At 36.7% G+C, this 19821-nt stretch overlaps 1 protein-coding gene and 1 non-coding gene across 2 annotated transcripts in view; both read right to left on the bottom strand.

The window, feature by feature from the left end:
* Nucleotides 1-19821, bottom strand: part of CFAP47 (cilia and flagella associated protein 47) — a 507952-nt gene that overhangs the window by 143205 nt on the left and 344926 nt on the right. The window lies entirely within an intron of this gene.
* Nucleotides 16677-16748, bottom strand: TRNAW-CCA (transfer RNA tryptophan (anticodon CCA)). Its single transcript has one exon. It is a non-coding gene; the product is annotated as a tRNA-Trp (tRNA).

The raw sequence follows: 19821 nt of genomic DNA, 5'->3' as shown, positions 1-19821 counted from the left end.
GTGTTCTCTCCTGTACCTACTTGTGTCTATTTTCCTCTTCTTATAAGGACAACAGTCATATTGGGTCAGGGCTCACCCTAATTCAGCATAACTTCATTTTAATTTGATTATATCTGCAAAGACCCTATTCTAAATAGGATCACTTTAACAAGTATTGAGAGAGAGTCATTTCCTAGGCAGGTTGATAAGAAGTCTAGGGGTTCCCAAGGAGAGAGGGGTCTGGAATTCTCAAAGAGGAAGAAAGGACAAACTTTTTCCCTCTACATTCCTTAGGATTATATAACAATAATGTATCCTGCCTGAGGACAGTCTCTGGATTAAACCTTCTGGCTAATCCTGTTATCTTAAAATGTAAATTATGGGAGTAGGTCTGATGAGGTCTTTACAACCTCCAGACATTCTTTTGATTCACTGGAGAATATATAACTCCACTGCTAGCACTAGCAAGGGGGTACTCTTTCTTCCCCCTTCTGATGTCTATGTCAGAAGCTTTCTCTGTCTCCTTTATACTTTAATAAAACTTTATTACACAAAAGCTCTGAGCAATCAAGCCTCATCTCTGGCCCCGGATTAAATTCTTCTCCTCCAGAGGCTAATAATCCCGGTGTCTTTTCAGCAACAACCTTTCATCATCTGCAGTTAAAACACTAGGTCTTTGGGCAAGCAGTTCTGACAGTACAGACAGAACATAGTACGGGGACATACCTCTGAATATAGACAAGCATGTCTTCTCGTACGAGTGTTCCCAGATCATGGCTAAGAGTAATTGGAGCTAAGTCACAGGGTCATTACAGGACCTGCAGTTGAACCAAAGTTGGAGGGCCTGCCACAGGGGCACAGACAGGCATGTCTCCCAGATGGTCCCCAGGTAGGTAGAAGTGGTGGCTAAGAGGGACTGAAGCTGTGTCATGGACCACTTCGGGGTCCACACATGGGACTGAATTCTGTGGGCCTGTTATACAGGGCATGGGCAGGTATGACTCCTGCTAAATTCCTTGGCAGATAATGCTAATGGCAGGACCAAAGTCAAATGGAACTGTAACAACCCATAGGGGTGTTTTCTGGTCTGTAGCCATGATCACAGGTGGCAAGACTGTCATCTGAACATAAGCCTGCCTTTTCAAAATGGTCCTCCTTGGTTTTGGACTCCACCAGGGTTTTGTGGTCTCCTACCTGGATCCCATAATGGCACTTTTGTCCTTGGAAGGCTTTCAAATGATTGTGCTGAAGAGGGATACAATTGGTGGATCTTCTACTCTGCCATCTTGCTGATATCATTCCTATCTAATTATTTTAAATTCCCTTGTTTTTAAATATCACAAAGGCACCTAGGTTACAAGTTAAACTTCATGTCATATTATAAACATGGCTTTCTTATTTTACATAGGAGCTTGATATATGCTCACAAACAGATTGTGGAAAGACAGGATATATAGTGGAAAGAACATCAGGCTTTTGATAGAATGTGGATTCAAATTCTTGACTCTACTACTGCAAATTTAGCCTTGAACATGTCACTTACCTCATTTGTAAAATGGTGCTAGTTGCTTTGGGAATTAAATGACTACATAGTTTATGCTTATGTAGGACTTACTATATGCCAGGCATTGTTCCAGGGATTTACAAAAGCTGACAACTTTTTCCAAAACATACCTATGAAATAACTCCTATTACTATCCCATTTTAAAGAAGTGAAACTGTGACACAAGAAAGTTCAGTAGCTTGCTCAAGGTCAATCAGCATTTAATAACACAGCTGGAATTTGAACATGAGCATTGTGATTTAAAGTCCACATTTTCTTAAATTAATAGATTGTATTTTTTTAAGAGTTTAATGTTTACAAAAAATGAGTGTAAAGTACAGAGAGTTCCCATATACCTCCCATAGTTTCCCCTATTATAAACATCCTGCATTAGATGGTACATTACTTATAGGTGATGAGCTGATAATAATATATAATTATTAACTAAAGTCCATAGCTGACATTCTGGTTCACTCTTTGTGTTGTACATCCTACGACTTTGACAAATGTATAATTTCATCTATCTGAAAGTGAAAGTGAAAGTCGCTCAGTCATGTCCAACTCTTTGCGATTCCATGGACTATACAATCCATGGAATTCTCCAGGCCAGAATAATGGAGTGCATAGCCTTTTCCTTCTCCAGGGGATCTAGCCAGACATTACAGGCCAATTCTTTACCAGCTGAACCACAAGGTAAGCCCTTCATCTATCTACCATTTTAGTATCAGAGAATAGTTTCATATCCCCCCCTCAAATACCCTGTATCCCACTCATTCATCCCTCCCCCACAAACTCTCCTTCCCAGAACTGGCAACCACTGGTCTTTTCAGCATGTTGTATAGATGGCCTTTTCAGATTGGCTTCTTTCACTAAGCAACATACATTTAAGCTTTGTCCAGTCTTTTTGTCATTTGTTTTTATTACTGAAAAATATCCAATTGTATGGATATACCACTATGTATCCATTCACCTGCTGTAGGACATCAGGGCTGCCTCCACATTTTGGTGATCATGAATAAAGTTGTTATAAACATCCATGTGTAAATTTTTGTGTGGACATAAAGTATGAACTCATTTGGGTAAATACAAAACAAGCTGATGATTGCTGGATCATGTTATGAGTATGTTTTGTTTTGTAATGGACTGTTAAATTGTCTTCTAAAGCACCTGTACCACTGTACCATTTTGTATTCTCACCATTAATGAGTGAGAGTTCCAACTGTTCTACATCTTTACCAGCATTTGGTATTGTCAGGGCTTCTGGATTTAGCCATCCTAATAGGTATGTAGTGTTATCTCATTGTTGTTTTAATTTGCAGTTCCCTAAAAAGACATATGATTTTGGAAACCTTTCTATATGCTTATTTCCTATCAGAATATTTTCTTTGGTGAGGTGTCTCTCCAGATTTTTTGACAGTTTTTAAAATTGGGTTATTTTCCTGTTCTTATTAGTATTTTAAACTGTATTTTGGAAACCATTCATTTATTAGATATCAAAAAAATGTACAAGAAACAAAAAGGCACTATACATTAATAAACATTCAGTTAACTAAAAAAACAGTAAACAAACAAAAATGAGCTTATATATACAGAGTACAGATTGGTGGTTGCCAGAGGCAAAGTGTGGGGGTGGGGTTAGTGAAAAGGGTGAAGGGAGTCAAAAGGTACAAATTTCTTGTTATAAAATAATTCATGGGAATGTAATGTACAGCATGATGACTACAGCTAATAATACTGTATTGCATATTAGAAAGTTGCTAAGAGAGTAAATCTTAAAAGTTCTCAATACAAGAAAAGAATTCTAAGTGTGCACTGATTGATGTTTAGATTTAACATGATCATTTTGTAATAGTAACAATTATTAAATAAAAAAGATTCAATATAGCAATATTAGATTAAAACCTATAGACCTATACACACCTAAAAACAGAGGCCCAAAATATATGAAGAAAAAAATTGATAAAACCAGGAGAAATAGATAATCCTACAAAAATAGCTGGAGACCTCAATATTCCACATTCATTAATGGATAGAACAACTAGACAGAAGACAAATATGGAAATAGAGGATGTGAACAATACTATAAAACAACTAGACCTAACTGACTTACATAGAACTTCCCACAAAACAGCAGCAGAAGACACATTATTTTCAAATGAATAAGGAACAATGTTTAGAGTAGATCACATGTAAAACCATGAAGTAAATATTAATAATAAATTTTAAAATATTGAAATTGCACAAAGCATTTTTCCTCATCACAATGGAATGAAATTATAAATAACAGACGAATGAAATGTATAAATTTGAAAATTAAACAACATACTCAATATTTCAAAGAATAAATCACAATAAAAATTAGAAAATATCTTGAAAAAATTGAAAATAAAAACATAGCATATAAAACAAAGGATGCAATAAGAGCAGTGCTGAGGGCAATGTATAGCAGTAAACAATTTCATTAAAAGAATGAATAATCTCAAATCAACAACCTAACTGTACACTATATGAACTACAAAAAGAAGAGCAAATTAAACCCAAAACTAGCAGTAAGAAAAAAAAAATTAGAATGGAGGGAAATAATATACAGAACTGTTGGGAGCAGCGTTAGGCATTACTGACAAAATGGAGGCACAGCCCCCAACCCCCTCTTCCTTGTCCCACAGGCATGGACCCAGAATGAAGGAGTTAGGCCTTCTGATTCTGACTTGTACTTTCCTTTCTTCCATTGAGTTGGCTGGAAAGAATGTTAAGGTGCTTATTGTTCTTGAGAGAAACATGAGAAAGCACAAAGCCTTCTGCAGTTGTGCCCAGAAAATAATCTATAAAGTAACCATTGACATTTGTTCAAGGATCTTTACAAAGAACGTCCCAGGATGAGCATGTAGGCCGCAGCTTGAGGCCATGGGAAGGATTGTTATCTGAGACCCGTTTGTGAGGGAAATATTTATGGCAAAAGAATTTTGCTGAGTTTAGGGTTTAGGAATAATTAAGAATATCTAGAAGCCTTTTTAGGAGATAGTGATCTTAAGATGCTAGGGGCAAACAGGATTTAGAAAGATAAGAAATAAACTGTGGAATGTGGCATGAGTTACAATATAATCACAAGTTAAGTATAGGACACATAAGAGAAAGTAGATAATAGATAGTAAAGCCCATTCTGAGAGAATCCCTGAAGCAGGAACTCTGTTTGAAGGATAACAATGATTTCTGGAGACTGTAAATCTGGGTGGGGAAAACTGAAAATGTCAAACCTCTGGCCTAATGTTTTTGTCAAAGTATAAAAGAGAACCTGAAGCTCGAAATAAACATGTAGTTCCGTACTATAAGTCAGAGGCTACATCATCGTCTGCCACCGACACCACTCACCCCTTCAGGCTGATTCCCTGGCTGCTGGAGCTGGACTCCAGCAGAGAACAGAAAAATAAAGGAAACAAACAAAAAAATTTTTGTTCTTTGAAAAAATCAACAGAAGTGGTAGATGATTAGCTAGATGGACTAGGAAAAAAAGAGAGAAGACTCAAATGAATAAAATCAGAAATAAAGTAGGACATTACTATTATTTTTACCAAAATAAAAAGCATTATATATGCATATATATGAGAATAGTATAAACAATTATGTGCCAAAAATTGTATAAACTTAAATGAAATGGACAATTTCCTAAAATACTCACTGACGTATGAATAATAGAAAACTTGAATAGACACAAAATTAGGAAGAAAGTTAAATCATTAATCAAAATCTCCCTGCAAAGAAAGCCCAGCACAAGATTGAAATTAAAACACTCACTGTTTAATTCTACCAAACATTTAAAGAAGAATTAACATTTTCAAAATACTGAGGAGGAGGGAAAAATTTCTAACTCATTCTAGGAGGCCAGCATTGCCATGATACAAAAACTAGACAAAGACAGTATAAGAAAACTAAAATCTAATATCCCAATAAACATTGATTCAAAAATTTTAATAAAATACTAGAAAATCAGCAGCATATCAAAAGAATTATATACCAAAATCAAATGAGACTCATTTCAGGAATGAATGAATGAAGGGTAAATTTATGTACACCAGCAATAAACAATTAGAAAAGAAAACTAATAAAACAATTCAGTTAGATAAAAGCATTATTTGGATAAACTTACATATGTTAATATGTGTACTAAATAATAAGGGAACCTAATCACTACTTTAAATACTATGAAATAATTTCAAGAATTAAAAGTACACTTCCTCTATTCTTTCTCATTTCAGTTATTTATATACTTGACACATTTTTCTTCCTCCAACATGCCCATTTAAACATTATTGTATTTTTATTACCCTATTATGGCAGATAGAAATTTGACAACTGTTTGAAAAACAGCTCAAAAGTCCTATATGAGTGTAAGACCATATGTTATATACCAAAATGATAAATTACATATTCATCTAAAAACACAGAAATGAAGAGAATTATAAGAGAAATTAAAGGTCTATTTAGTAGCTTATGTTTTAATTGAAATAACATTTTAAAAATGTATCTTGGAATTACACCACTGATTTAAAAAGTGAAAAACTTTTTCATTGGCGATATGTTTTATTTCTAAACAATCACATTTTTAAATGGCATTTTATTTTCGGTTATTAATTAACTATGGTAGAAGAGATATGTGGTCAACTTCTTATAAACTTTTATTATGAAGAATAACTGTAGACTCAGCAACATGACTGGTAGTAATGAACCTTCAAACAAAACGCAGTAAATAATTATGAGAAGAATATGTATTTCAAATGATGATGATATTTTGCCACAATATATATGTACATATGATTAATTCATTCCCTGTATTTCTCTTTTCTGGCCAAAGCCAACTAATTCAAAATGGAACAAAAATAAAACCTTGATTATCGGTGCTTGAGTTTATCAGAGTGATAGGAAAATTATTAGACTACTTTGGAAAAACTATAAGTATAACAGAAATAATAGTGAACAAAAGCAACTCTCTAAAATACAACATTGTTCATTTAATGGAGATTTTCAGTTTGAATGAGTGTTACAAAAATTCTAATAGGAATCATAATTATAGCTGTTATTTTTTTTAATAGCACAAACTTGTATTTTGAGAAATGGATTATTTTTCCTTTGTAAATAGTCTAAATGTTTGAATAGTAAATAAAACAAATCCCCTAGTATATAAGTCATTTTTAAAAATTAGGAATTATTTTCTCTAATTTCATACTCTCTTGTAAAATGTAAATATCAAACTCAAATTTATAGACTGAGTAATATAATTTCACATTAATTTCTTTTGAAAATAATGAAAAAATATTTACTGAATGATTATTCTGTGTTAGGCAAATGCAAAATGCTTCACATTCATTACCTATTTAACCACTTTCATAAATATATGAGTTAATTACTCACTGAATTTATTTTAAAGCTGAGCAACTGAGGGTATAGAGAAGATTGGGTAACTTACTCCAGGTCATACAGTTAGTAAGTGACAAAGGCACATATATTTACCTGACATAGAATATGGGAAATGGCACATTAAACCATGTGTAAATATCATGAAATAAATGGGCATTTAATCAGAAAAAACAGAAAAATCACTCACATACCTCGAAAATACTTATTTTGACCTAACGTGATAACTCTCAGATACTGCTCACTGATCACCTAAAATATATCATCCCTTACAAAATCTGCAAAAGGAAGATTCCATGGCAACAGTTCAACTTGGCAAGGTCTTTGACTCTTTGTTCTTGGTTCCTTCACATCCTTCCTGCTCCTTCCAATGGATCTTCACCACTCCCTCTTGCTAATGAGGAGAACTGTTTTGGAAAAATCACTGTATAGCTAGAATTTTATCCACTTAAGAATTTCTTGGAGGCACATTAACTGTCAAGAAGTTTTTTCTATAAGTATTTGTTCTATGTACATTATATTACACATGATCAAATTAATGTTAATTGCTGTTTCTCAAATATCACTGTTATTTAGTTGCTATTTTGTATCCAACTCTTGCAACCTCATGGACTGTAGCCCACCAGGCTCCTCTGTCCATGGGATTTCCCAGGCGAGAATACTGGAGTGGGTCTCTAACATCATACTACCCTTTAAAATTTGAATAACAAGACTAAAGATGAAAGTCTAAGGAATTCTCGCCCTCTTCCTCCTTCACTGTCATTTTTTCTTTTCTTTGTTTTATCTTTATTTCTGATTCACTTTCTTTTGTTTTATTTCTCCTTAGGGAACCAAGAGGCAAGGTGGAAAAACAAAATCATGTGGCTGATAAAGAACAGAGATAAAGAAACTGAGGGCTGCAGCCGCACTGCCATAAGAACTCGTCTCCCACTTTTTAAACTCTTAATTTAAACCTATGACAGTTAAGCTCCTGATGGTAGTCTTACAGGCTCCACTTCTTTGTGCATGGAATTATACTGTTTGCTCTTTCTATAATACATTCTGACATGAGTACATCAAGAAACTAAAGACAACAGGAAAGGATTATAAAGGATTATCAAAATCTACAGGATTCAGATTTCTGTTGTAGAGAATGGTGGATTATAATTTAAATTTAGCAAGAACCTATGATTTCATTACAGAAGCAAGCAGTGATAGTCTAGATCGCAGTTAAAAACACATGCTTCTTCCTGAATGTAAAAGAAAAAAAAACCTGATAAATTATATTTCATTAAAATTGAAAACTTCTATAATCACTTCATATAATATATGTATATCAAATTGTCACATTTTGCATCTTAAGAACATACAAATTTAATTTGTCGATTAAACCTCAATAAAGCTGGGTAAAATACACACTTTTGCTATTCTATAGATACTATTATTTAAATTAAGACAAAAACTACATATTGGGAGAAAAATTTGTAAAGCATGTATATAATAAAGGGAATATATCTAGAATATAGTTTTAAAAAGTCTAAAGATTCAACAATAAGAAAACAGACAATTCAATGGGGGCATGAACAAAAGACTTGAAAAAGCATTTCAATGAAGAAGGCATATAGATAACAAGGTGGCTCAGATGGTAAGGAATTTGCCTGCAATGCGGAAGATCTGGGTTCAATCCCTGGGTCATGAAGAAACCCTGGAGAAGGGAATGGCAATCCAGTACAGTATTCTTGCCTGGAAAATTCCATAGACAGAGGAGCCTGGCAGGCTACAGTCCATGGGGTCACAAAGAGTTGGACACAACTGAATGACTAACATGTTTGCTTTTGTTTTCACTTTTCACATGGAAGACAAAACAAGAACAGAAGATATGCTCAAAATTATTTATTATTCATTATGGAAATATAAATTAAAACCACACTGCAATAGCATTACACACAAGTTAAAATGAAAAATATTGAAATCACTATCCTTATTTTAGTATGTAGACAATATGGAACATTTATACACTGCTGGTGGGAATGGAAAAAGAAATAATCTTTTTGAAAAACTGTCTAGCAGTTTCTTTAAATGTTATAAATTCAATAACTGTGTTATCCAGTCATTGTATACATAAGCGATTTACCCAAGAGGAATGAAAGTATATGCCCATAGAAAGACACATACATGAATGCTCATAATAGCTTTTCATGTAATTAGCACAACATGCCAAAACCCAAATGTCCATCCATAGGTAAACAGATGAACAAACTATGATATATCCATTCTAGGGACTATTACTCAGCAATGAAAGGAATAAATTATTGAAACATACACTGTACAGATGGATCTCAAAATAATTATGATACACAAAACATCAAAAAACGGTGCATAATGTGTGATTTTACACACACACACACACACACACACACACACAGTGCTGTAAGATGCATATAAAGTGACAGAAAACAGATAAATGGTTGTCCAGGGCAAGGGTGGCATTGGGCAGAAGGAGAACAGAGGCAAAAAGATTAAAAATGGACACAAGGAAACTTTAAGGGGTGAAACATATTCATTATTTGAATTAAATCAATGGATTCATGGGTATATATGTTGCTGTGCTATGCTTAGTCACTCAGCTGTGTCCACCTCTTTGTAACCCCACGGACTGTAGCCCACCAGGCTTCCCTGTCCATGGGGATTCTCCAGGCAAGAATACTGGAATGGGTTGCCATGACTTCCTCCAGGGGATCTTCCTAATCCAGGGATCAAACCCAGGTCTCCCAAATTGCAGGCAGATTCTTTACCATCTGAGCCACCAGAGCAGCCCATATACATATGTTCAGTTCAGTTCAGTTCAGTCGCTCAGTCGTGTCCGACTCTGCGACCCCATGAATCGCAGCACGCCAGGCCTCCCTGTCCATCACCAACTCCCGGAGTTCACTCAGACTCACGTCCATCGAGTCAGGGATGCCATCCAGCCATCTCATCCTCTGTCAGCCCCTTCTCCTCCTGCCCCCAATCCCTCCCAGCATCAGAGTCTTTTCCAATGAGTCAACTCTTCACATGAGGTGGCCAAAGTACTGGAGTTTCAGCTTTAGCATCATTCCTTCCAAAGAAATCCCAGGGCTGATCTCCTTGTAGTCCAAGGGACTCTCAAGAATCTTCTCCAACACCACAGTTCAAAAGCATCAATTCTTCGGCACTCAGCTTTCTTCACAGTCCAACTCTCACATCTATACATGACCACTGGAAAAACCATAGCCTTGACTAGATGGACCTTTGTTGGCAAAGTAATGTCTCTGCTTTTCAATATCTATCTAGGTTGGTCATAACTTTTCTTCCAAGGAGTAAGCGTCTTTTAATACATACGTTAAGTCTTCTCAAATTGTATTTTGAATATCTACAACTTATTGTATATCAATCATTCTGCAACAAAGGTGTTAAAAAATATACTGTGTGTTTCAGATATTATACACACCACTTCTAAGCAGGATATTGACAGAAACTAAGAACTGTCACCCCAAATTGGAAGTATTGTATAAGCAGGATGTGTTAAATTCACAGCCCCAATGAGTATCTTTCTAGCACTAGGCAATGTCATGTGCAAGGTAATTAATACAGGATAATTAATGAAGGCATCCTATTTAAATAGCGAGAAGACTTTTATACATCTGTCTATCTATCTAACTAAAATCTCTATGTACATCTCCTCTTCTTCTATAAAGTCATGTATATTTCACTGATATCAAATATAAATGATTGCTCATTTGTTTGGATTCACTGCATTGTGAAGGTGGCTTCTTAAGCCTCCATGAAAAGTCCTCATTTATATTTTATTTTATTTTCACTTTATTTTTATGATTAATTCCTGTATGAGATAAAAATGAATTATAGCATTAAAAAACATCCTTAGGCCCCATCCACAGGGTAAAAAGAGAGCAGTCACATTTTATAAAACTGCAGAATGTCAATAAGCAAGCGTTCAACACAATTTGCAAAACTTTTTGAAGTAGTTTCATGTTAAGAAAAAAATATTTAAATACAGATAGCCAACAGGCACATGAAAAAAATGTTCAACATCACTAATTATTAGAGAAATACAAATCAAAACTACAGTGAGGTACCACCTCACACCGATTAGAATGGCCACCTTTAAAAAGTCTACAAATAATAAATGCTGGAGAGGGTGTGGAAAAAAGGGAATCCTCCTACTCTGTTGGTGGGAATAAAAGTTGGTACAGTCACTATGAAAAACAGTATGGAGGCTCCTCAAATAACTAAAAATAGAGTTGTCATATGATCTAGCCATCCCACTCCTGGGCATATATCTAGATAAAACTATAATTCAACAAGATACATGCACCCCAATATTTGTTGCAGCACTATTCACAATAGCCAAAGCATGAAAACAACCTAAAAGTCCACTGACAGATGAATGGATAAAAAAAAGTTGTGGTATATATATATATATATATATATATATATATATATATATATATACACACACACATACAATAGAATACTACTCAGTCATAAAAAGAACAGAACAATGCCATTTGCAGCAACATGGGTAGAACTAGAGACTATCATATTAAGTGAAGTAAGTCAGAAAGAGAAAGACAAATCCCATATCACTTATATGTGGAATCCAAAGTATGGCACAAATGAACCTATCTATGAAACAGAAACAAACTCACATACATAGAGAACAGACTCATGGCTGCCAGTGGGGAGGGGGGGTGGGGGAAGAATAGAATGGGAGTTTGTGGTTAGTAGATGTAAGCTCTTATATATGGAATGGATAAACAAGGTCCTATTGCATAGCACAGGGAACTATAGTCAATATTCTATGATAAATTGTAATGGAAAATAATATTAAAAAAGAATATGTGTGTGTGTGTGTGTCTGTATCAAGTATACTTTAATAAAAGAGAGAAAAAATTAAAAGGCAAAAAATGGTTTTTGATTTCAATAGGTTATGTTTAATTTCACATATACTAGAAAGCCTCTTTGAAGGATGCTTTGAATTTGAAAATTTTCATTTAAATGTATGAAAAATTATTTACAGAAACCCCCCTCTATGAGATTCTTCAGTAAAAGTTTTACATGAGAAAAGCCCATGACTTGCTAAGTCATATTTTCATTTTACTGCAAATAACTCCTTACAAAACACACAAATTCTTTTGAATAGTAAAGCAGGACACACACGCTCACATAACATATATACACATAGGAGAAAGGATAAGAGGGAGAGAGGTGGGGAAAGAGGGAGAAAGTTTTATCTTCTTAATAATAATGATATATATGTGTGTATGTATACGCATATATACTATATATAGGTATATTTTATATATATCAGTAGTTCAAAATTCAAATATGAAGTTTTTAACCAGAATATCATAGGGTAGATTCAATAGCCACTAGAGCCTTCTTCCAAGAGCAACCTGAACTTATATTCAAGAAAGCATCTACAGCCTGCCTTGCATTCCCAGGGAGAACTATGTCTCTGATACATGATCATCAATTATGAGTGAATGTTGTACCAATTAAATGTGGGTTCCAAGGCAAACACTGGAATCTCAGGAATATCTTAGTTTGACAGAATAGATGTAGTTTCAGAATTTATGCTTTTCTCTAAGTTTGTAAATTTTCCTTGTACTCATATTTTACTGCACTCCTCTTATTGTACTACTAAGCAATTTAAAAAATATTTTAGAAATAATTTTTGAACGGTATTACTTCTTCCCTTTGATACTAACTGGATACCTGCTGCTACATGTCAGGTGTTGGTCTGCAGGACAGTGTTAGCCTGAAACTCAGAGGACAGAACATCCTGCACAAAGGCAGAAAATGCAAAATTTGCCTCCTTCTTTGATCTATTAACATGTATGAATTTATCTCGAGCCAAGTATATGAGCAGACCTTGAGACTAGAGTTAATGCTGATTTTGACTTTGGGGTTGGGGCAGAAGACATATCTAGTGTTCACAAGCCTCACCCAGGTTAATCCCATTCAGGCAGGTAGAGCTTTTATCAACTATCAGAGCAGAGGCTGTCTGGGAAAGCAGAGACAGGGAAAACTAAGAGGAGAGCCCAGAGGACCATGAGAGGATCCAAACAAACTCAATTCATTCTCTCTGCACTGCCTCAAGGCCCTGTTTCTGCAAACCATTTCCTTCATCTAAAAGAGCATGAAAATGCTTTATGGCATTTATAGCAGCCAGCATTTGTTTTGAAATACCAGTGGCATCTAACTGGTTTTTATGCTCCTATAACTGTATACGGTCTACAACACTGGTGGGAATAAGCCAGCAAGATCCAAATTCTATTTCAGCCAAGCTTTTGATAGAACCGCCTCTGGCATTTTCAATGAGATCAGCTAGGAGAGAGTGGAAACAAAAGAAGCCCTAAATCCTCCCATATACCCATATCATGTTAGAGAATTTTCAAAAATGGAGTTAGCATATTAAATAAGGGTGCTAAATATTAGTTTAAGACCTACCAGATGAGCACTTTTCATATATCTCCATTTTATGCCCATAACTACCCTGAAAGTTTAAGTATTATCTATATTTTACATGTAAAAAAAATCTGATAATCAGAGACACTAAGTATACTGCCAAGGCTGCCCAACCAGAGAACGATGTAATTGGAGACTGAAGTCACATGCACCTTTTGAACATGTTCCTTTGTGACCCAGTAAGATAAGAGATAGCAAAGTAAAAGATGTGCAATTCTGCCATTGCAATGTGGCAGTTAGCAAGAATACACTACCCAGACTTTAAATTAAAAAATGCAAATTTAAATAGCACTGCTCTTGCTCGGAATCACATTCTGAATATACACATGACAAGCAGGCTTCTCATCACACACAATATTAGAAATCAAATTTTGAACTGAATTTGTATTTCAAACTGGTAATACATTTCTCTCTAGATAGTGTATTATGTCAGAGAGTAGTGGGGTGCCAGCTATAAAAACTAATCCTATCTTGTTTAAACATAGGCCTAACATAAGAACTTTGTTATGCACACATTAAACACTTTGTTTTGACATTAAGCAGAAGTTCACCGAACAGAAATTTTTAAAAGTCTTTAGCAAAGCTGACTAAAACCTCTTTGCAATCGTTTGGAGGAGGCTTCCTTGTGCCAATGTCATAATAGATCTCATTCCAGCATAAGAACTTTCGAATTGCAAATTTGTAGAAATAAATCTTAGTTATAATTCACAGTTGTGTTGAACTGAATAAATACAATCACTTTTCAGCAAGTGAAAAAGCACCTTCCACTGCCATTGAAAAAAAATACAGGGTAATTGTGGGTTACCTCAAAATTATCATCATTACCTACTTTCTAGAGCTCTCAGCCTGTCAAGGGTCACGGATATAAGAGAGACTAAGACTGCTTTATCTTGAATGCTCAGGGTAGAGACTAAATTTACTAACATGACTGGAAACCATCTTAAAATGTGGATTCTCAGCATTTATTTTTCTACTGTGGAATAAAAAAAAATAGTATTGAACTGTGTCCAAGTAATATGCTAAACAATTAAATACTTGACACTGTAAGTGAATGGTTTATGAAATGTCTTTTTTTAATATGTATTTTTAATTGAGATAAAATCTACACATAACATTAAATTAGTTTTAAGTGTAAAAATCCTATTCAATGTTTAGAGATCATTTTAGGCCACCATGCCATGATTCACATACCAAATTATTTCAGCCTATTTGTTCATAAATTTAAATGACTCCTAGTTCAATAAATAATCCTGGTGAATTTCTATAACTCTGTAGACAAAGATAAGATATTCAATATCCAAGTTTTTCCCTCATCTCACCCTTTTCTATTTTGGTCACAAACAAATGGTCTTCCCTGGTGGCTCAGTGGGTAAAGAATCCTCCTGCAAGGCAGGAGACACAGGTTCTATCCTTGGGTTGGGAAGATACCCTGGAGAAGGAAATGACAACCCTGAAATTTATTGACACAAAAAGATAACCTCAAATTAAGATAGAAATGGGCTTTCCCTCCCTAACTAGGAAATCCATCCTACTAATGGCTTCTCTCTCACAGTTAATGTTATCACCTTCCTTGGAGTTGCTTACTATCACAAATACACTTGACTCTCTTTTCTCCCTTCTCTCTCCATTATCATTCTTCATCAAATGCAATTGCGGTAAATGCTATGCTGCATCAACCATAGTCCTGTTCAGGAATGAAGGACTTATTTCTGTGGCTACTAGGAATGATGCTGGTAAATGGCGATCTGGTCAAACCCTCTTGAGACATTGACTTAAGTGGAAAAAGTAAGCCTCCTCCAAGGTCAAACCTCCTTCCACACGTAGTCCACTTTTCAATGACTAATCAACACAGCATGAATCAAGGCAAATTGCAAGTGGTCAAACAGGAGATGACAAGAGTGAACATTGACATTCTAGGAATCAGCGAACTAAGATGGACTGCAATGTATGAATTTAACTTAGATGACCATTATACCTACTAGTGTGGGCAGGAATCCCTTAGAAGAAATGGAGTAGCCGTCATAGTCAACAAAAGAGTCCGAAATGCAGTATTTGGATGCAATCTCAAAAACGACAGAATGATCTCTGTTCGTTTCCAAGGCAAACCATTCAATATCATGGTAATCCAAGTCTATGCCCTGACCAGTAATGCTGAAGAAGCTGAAGATGAACAGTACTATGAAGACCTACAAGACCTTCTAGAACTAACACCCAAAAAAGATGTCCTTTTCATTATAGGGGACTGGAATGCAAAAGTAGGAAGTCAAGAAACACCTGGAGGAACAGGCAAATTTGGCCTTGGAATACAGAATGAAGTAGGACAAAGGCTAATAGAGTTTTGCCAAGAGAACACACTGGTCATAGCAAACACCCTCTTCCAACAACACAAGAGAAGACTCTACACATGGACATCACCAGATGGTCAACACCAAAATCAGATTGATTATATTATTTGCAGCCAAAGAGGGAGAAGCTCTATACAGTCTGCAAGAACAAGACTGGGAACTAACTGTGGCTCAGATCATGAACTCCTTATTGCCAAATTCAGACTGAAATTTAAGAAAGTGGAGAAAACCACTAGACCATTCAGGTATGACCTAAATCAAATCCCTTATGACTATACAGTGGAAGTGAGAAATAGATTTAAGGGACTAGATCTGATAGAATGCCTGATGAACTATGGACAGAGGTTCATGACATTGTACAGGAGACAGGAATCAAGACTATCCCCAAGAAAAAGAAATGCAAGAAAACAAGGTGGCTGTCTGAGGAGGCCTTACAAATAGCTGTGAAGAGAAGGGAAGCGAAAAGCTAAGGAGAAAAGGAAAGATATACCATTTCAAAGGTCAGTTTTCATTCCAATCCCAAAGAAAGGCAATGCCAAAGAATGTTCAAACTACCGCACAATTGCACTCATCTCAAATGCTAATAAAGCAATGTTCAAAATTCTCCAAGCCAGGCTTCAGCAATACATGAACCATGAACTTCCAGATGTTCAAGCTGGATTTAGAAAAGGCAGAGGAACCAGAGATCAAACTGCCAAGATCCACTGGATCATCAAAAAGGCAAGAGAGTTCCAGAAAAACATCTATTTCTGCTTTATTGACTATGCCAAAGCCTTTGAAGTGAAGTGATGCGCTCAGTCGTGTCCGACTCTTTGCGACCCCATAGATTGTAGCCCACCCAGCTCCTCGGTCCATGGGATTTTCCAGGCATGAATACTTCAGTGAGTTGCTGTTTCCTTCTCCAGGGTATCTTCCTCACCCAGGGATCGAACCCGGGCCTCCTGCATTGGAGGCAGACGCTTTACCGTCTGAGCTACCAGGGAAGCCCAAAGACTTTGACTGTGTGGATCACAATAAACTGTGGAAAATTCTGAAAGAGATGGGAACACCAGACCACCTGACCTGCCTCTTGAGAAATCTGTATGCAGGGCAGGAAGCAACGGTTAGAACTGGACATGGGACAACAGATTGGTTCCAAATAGGAAAAGGGGTATGTCAAGCCTGTAAATCATCCTGCTTATTTAACTTATATGCAGAGTACATCATGAGAAACGCTGGGCTGGATGAAGCATAAGCTGGAATCAAAATTGCTGGGAGAAATATCAATAACCTCAGATATGCAGATGACACCACCCTTATGGCAGAAAATGAAGAACTAAAGAGCCTCTTGATGAAAGTGAAAGAGGACAGAGAATAAGTTGGCTTAAAGCTAAACATTCACAAAACTAAGATCATGGCATCCAATCACATCACTTCATGGCAAATAGATGGGGAAATAGTGGAAACAGTGGCTGACTTTATTTGTTTGGGCTCCAAAATCACTGCTGATGGTGATTGCAGCCATGAAATTAAAAGACATTTATTCCTTGGAAGGAAAGTTATGACCAACCTAGACAGCATATTAAAAAGCAGAGACATTACTTTGTCAACAAAGGTCCATCTAGTAAAGGCTATGGTTTTTCCGTTAGTCATGTATGGATGTGAAAGGTGGACTATAAAGAAAGCTGAGCACCGAAGAATTGATGCTTTGGAACTGTGGTGTTGGAGAAGACTCTTGAGAGTCCCTTGGACTGCAAGGAGATCCAACTAGTCCATCCTAAAGGAGATAAGTCCTGGGTGTTCACTGGAGGGACTGATGTTGAAGCTGAAACTCCAATACTTTGGCCATCTGATGCGAGGAGCTGACTCACTGGAAAAAACCCTGATGCTGGGAAAGATTGAGGGCAGGAGGAGAAGGGGATGACAGAGGATGAGATGGTTGGATGGCATATTCAACTCAATGGACATGTGTTTGGGTAGACTCCGGGTGCTGGTGATGGACAGGGTGGCCTGGCATGCTGTGGTTCATGGGGTCACAAAGAGTCGGACATGATTGAGAGACTGAACTGAACTGAACTGAACTGTATCAACACAGCAGCATAAAGGCCCAGTCCCTTTCTCCTGCTGCTTCTGCTAAGTTGCTTCAGTTGTGTCCGACTCTGTGTGACCCCATAGACGGCAGCCCACCAGGCTTCCCCGTCCCTGGGATTCTCCAGGCAAGAATGGTGGAGTGGATTGTGGTTTTCTTCTCCAATGCATGAAAGTGAAAATTGAAAGTGAAGTCACTCAGTCGTGTCCGACTCTGCGACCCCATGGACTGCAGTCAACCAGGCTCCTCCACCCATGGGATTTTCCAGGCAAGAGTACTAGAGTGGGTTGCCATTGCCTTCTCTTCCCCTTCTCGTAACTTGGGACAATTCCAAAGGACCATCCTAGCTTCAGAAACCCTAATGAGTTGAAAGTGAAAGTGAAGTCACTCAGTCGTGTCCGACTCTTTGCGACCCGTGGACTGTAGCCCACCAAGCTCCCCCGTCCATGGGATTCTCCAGGCAAGAATACTGGAGTGGGTTGCCATTTCCTTCTCCAGGGGATCTTCCTGACTCAGGGATCGAATCCAGGTCTCCCACATTGCAGGCAGACGCTTTAACCTCTGCACCACCAGGTAAGCCCTAATGAGTTGACTAAACCCTAATGAGTTGACTAAACCCTAATGAGTTGACTAAACTCATTAGTCAACCCTAATAAGTTGACTTTACTATTTTCTGTCCGGAAACCCAACTTTTTCCTCTGCTCAGTATTATACTTTCTTACCTTTTTCTTTATAAGTGTTAATGACAACACAGTTCCTATTACATGTCTGATATGCTAATCTCCCATCCTAGAATCTGATTCCCTTGAAACGTAAGCTGCTATAGCATCATTTTCCACTGCCATTTTTCCTGAAATTTTCCTTCTGTTTTTTAACTCACTATCATTGGACTTGTTTGGTCTGCCTTCAATCCTCATCTAAATGGTCAATATTATCTTTTTGTTACATGGCGAAAGAGGCATTTGAATTAAAACCTCCACGTGGGCACATATGAAACATGATTGTAGCTCATTTCAGGCTGCTGTGATAATTCCAAATCCATCCGTTTTTTCAAAATTCTTACCTATCAATCAATATGCTATGATACCCAGTATAGTATATACTACATATAACTCTGTGCCCCATGAAAATCCCCTCTGCAGACAGCTTCCATACACACCAATGGTTTCCTATGACTTTTTTCCAGTAGGGATTCACTGCCATGTAATCTTCCCTAAGAAAAAACATTAATGATTGATGGAGAGGAGTTAGAGGATGTTTACCTCAATTTGCTTACCCTTCAGCCTAACAATTCTCTCAGAAAGTTACCAATAAGTTTCCCTAGGTCTCAGCAGTAATTTGATGTATATCTTACTTTTTACTGACTTTTTCCCTTCAGCATCTTACTTTTCCATTCAGTCAGTGTGCTTTCTGTGACCACCTCTCAAATAAACTGCTTGCAATTAAACTCTTCTCTCAGGGTCTGCTTTCAGTATAAGAGGCACAAACTAATATTGAGAACTGATCAACCAGAATATTACTAAAGTCCACTAAATGATCTCTCAGATCCATCCACCCTATCTTGTACTCCCTATCTGTTTTGTGTATTATCTCTAGACTTTTCTTCCTAAAACTCAGTTGACTCACACCCCTCAGAAATCTTCAATAGATGCAACTTCAGTAAGAAGTAAAACAAAAATTCCATACAACAAAGTCTGCCTATATTTCTATAGGCAGTGACAGTTTTATGTCACTGCATTGGCTGCCACAGATACACACTCCAGACATATCCCTGCTATTCATTACTTACAGAAAATATCTTTTCTGTGTTTTCAATAAGGTTGTTTCCTTTGCTCTGCTCACTATACTGGCTGATAAGTCCCAGCTCAAAGGTCCAGCTTTAAGGTCCAGATCAAAACCATTATCCCCTAAGAAACCCTCTCTGACTCCCACTGTTAGGGTTAATGTTTTCCATTATCAGTGCCATGTTTAAACTTGTGGTATATCAA

Source organism: Ovis canadensis, chromosome X (assembly GCF_042477335.2).
Source record: "Ovis canadensis isolate MfBH-ARS-UI-01 breed Bighorn chromosome X, ARS-UI_OviCan_v2, whole genome shotgun sequence".
In the NCBI taxonomy this organism is placed as follows: domain Eukaryota; kingdom Metazoa; phylum Chordata; class Mammalia; order Artiodactyla; family Bovidae; genus Ovis; species Ovis canadensis.
The sequence above is the reverse complement of the archived record's forward strand: the minus strand, read 5'-3'. Positions and strand labels throughout refer to the sequence as shown.